The following is a 2,423-nucleotide window of genomic DNA, read 5'->3' on the forward strand; positions in this document are numbered from 1 at the left end:
GAGGTGGATTCTATCTGTAGCAGGGCCTCCTCAGGGCATACATAACCCCGAAATCTCATCAATTGCCGTGTGAGTTGGAACTAGCATTTGAGGGTGGGAAAATGGCAATGGAAATTTGAGAGGTATCACTACTTCATTGATGAAAGGTCATCTATCAAGAGTAGATGTACCAGTCCCATTACAACTAGACAGCTGCAGGGAAGGGTACTCCTTTCCAAAAATGACACTAAAAACAAAATTCTGATGATGATGAACATGATGCAGTTGGAATTTAAAGCCATGGACAAGCATTTGACAAGGATAAAAGCAGTCTTACTGCATGGCAAAGGCCCAACTCATCTAGACAGTCCAGGTGATCAAGCACCCATAGATGTGGAGGTTTCCACCTCCTAGTCTCCTCATGAAAATTTATGTTTTCTATCTTTACTATTATAGTAGGATTATGTGTTATATTTTGTGGCTGTTAAGCCAAGGCACTGTAGGCTTTTTTAGAACTCAATATGTTTTTTTAAAATGTATATTTTTGGACAGCAGACCTCCTGTATTGCCAATGGTCCGGTTTCCCTAGTGGCAGACCAGAGGCATACAGAAGGTTGGATCATATGTGATCATCAACAGTTAATAAAAGGCCTTTAAATTACCTCCCCACCCCCTCCCAAAAATAAAAAATAAAAATCATCTATAAAGTTTAGAAACTCAATTATTGAGAAGATTTTTCGGCATAAATCACATCATAAATCATTTGTCGACACGTTCCAAACCAACAAGTGTGGTTCATTGTCAGGACAAGTTGAAGATCCAGACCATGGCAAGTTATTTTCCAACTAGAAAAATTAAATCACAACTAGGTTATTATCCAGCTAAGATTAATCAGAAATCAATTTTTTAAAAGTATGTTCTTATCAAGCCCAAATTTAATCAAACTTCAAAAGTATGTTCTTATCAAGCCCAAATTTAATCAAACTTCAATTATACCCTGAAGATGAGCTCTGCAGTGTGGTCAAAAAATTGAGGAATAATCTACTCCAACACAGCTCTCCTCTTGAATAAAATAATGTCCAGCTACCTGAGCTTTAAAGTCATTCTAACCTTTTGTATGGAAGATTTATAGAATTCATTTCCATTTTAGTTATAGAAAATCCCAATAAAGATAGTGATTGATTTCATGTTTGTACATATGTAATGAACACTTAGCACAATAGTATAGCTCAGTTTGCCCAACCCTTTCTACAGAAGGCATAATACCCAGGGAGGTTACAGGATCTATTCCCAAGTAGTTCTGTCCAGTTACCAGCTGGTATTTCAACTAGAAGTCAATTCCATTCCTCACCCAGAAAAAAAAATACAGGGAAATGAGGGAGAAAGGGGGATTCCATCACTCTGACAATGTACCAACTTCCTCACTTGGAACAGTTAATATGTGGGCAAGTTAAGGGAACATCTTTCTCTGGGAAAATTAATATAAACAATTACTGATGCAGTTACCTCCTTATAATGGCATAAATAAAAATTTTGTTGAATTAATGTTTGTAAGGAATTATCTTTGTAAGGTTCCAATTTTGATGTACGGGCAGAATAAATTATAAACCTATCCATCAACCAAATGAGTCTTGCAAAAAGAAAGAGATAAAGAGAAACTATTCACAAAACTTACCTTTAGCATTTGATGGCCTCCACTATCACTGGTGCTGAAAAGTTGCAACATCGGTGTTTCTTTTTGCGAAGGAGAGTGAGTAATTTCACTGCCTTTCTCAAAATTTGATAAATCACCCTCCCAGTCCTGTAGTAGTCACAAAGAAACATCTTAATTTAATGAGGCATTTTCCAAACAAAACCTTTTTAAAAATGGTGCATTGGATAAGGTAGCCTACGTCAGAACACTGTATAGGTCATAGAGGGAAGACCTGTAGCTGCTCTCGGATGGCAGGCACAACCTTATGCAAACTGTCAAAACAGCATGGCGCACTTCCCGACTTCACATCATTGTATGTCGAATCTATGCTTCGAATAAGACACAGTAGCTCTTTTGAAGATACCAAAACACTTAATACCTACAGATGAAAACAAAATATTACATTAGAATACAACAGACTTTAACAAATTATAAAACCGGTTTTCTGGAAAAGCAAAGAATAGAGGTAACACTGCAAAGGACACGTTCAGAAAAATATGTTATTGCCATTACATATCTCAGTTCTAATGATACAATGAAATACACATGGAAATTCAAATGTGAATAACCACAGTCCACCCTTTTGAATCCCATTTGATATACTTGTCAGAAAATACATTAACAAACAAAATTATACATGTACTATGAACTCCAGTATAAACTAACATAAATCTCAGCCAAATACCAAACCTGTTGAAAATTAAAGTGATCATGAATATACAACGAAAATGCACGAATGTAAATTGGATTT

The 2,423-nt window shown here is 36.0% G+C and overlaps 1 long non-coding RNA gene across 1 annotated transcript; it reads right to left on the minus strand.

Moving 5' to 3' along the window:
• Positions 1 to 1,654: 1,654 nt before the first annotated feature.
• LOC149258783 (uncharacterized) lies at positions 1,655 to 2,052 on the minus strand. Its single transcript, XR_016246386.1, has 2 exons — positions 1,905 to 2,052; positions 1,655 to 1,780 (listed from the first exon to the last, which is right to left on the minus strand). It is a non-coding gene; the product is annotated as an uncharacterized LOC149258783 (long non-coding RNA).
• Between the last annotated feature and the right edge of the window lie 371 nt (positions 2,053 to 2,423).

Source organism: Pinus tabuliformis, chromosome 6 (genome assembly GCF_031772625.1).
Source record: "Pinus tabuliformis cultivar Carrire ecotype Pingquan chromosome 6, CPIR1, whole genome shotgun sequence".
Taxonomy (NCBI): Eukaryota; Viridiplantae; Streptophyta; class Pinopsida; order Pinales; family Pinaceae; genus Pinus; species Pinus tabuliformis.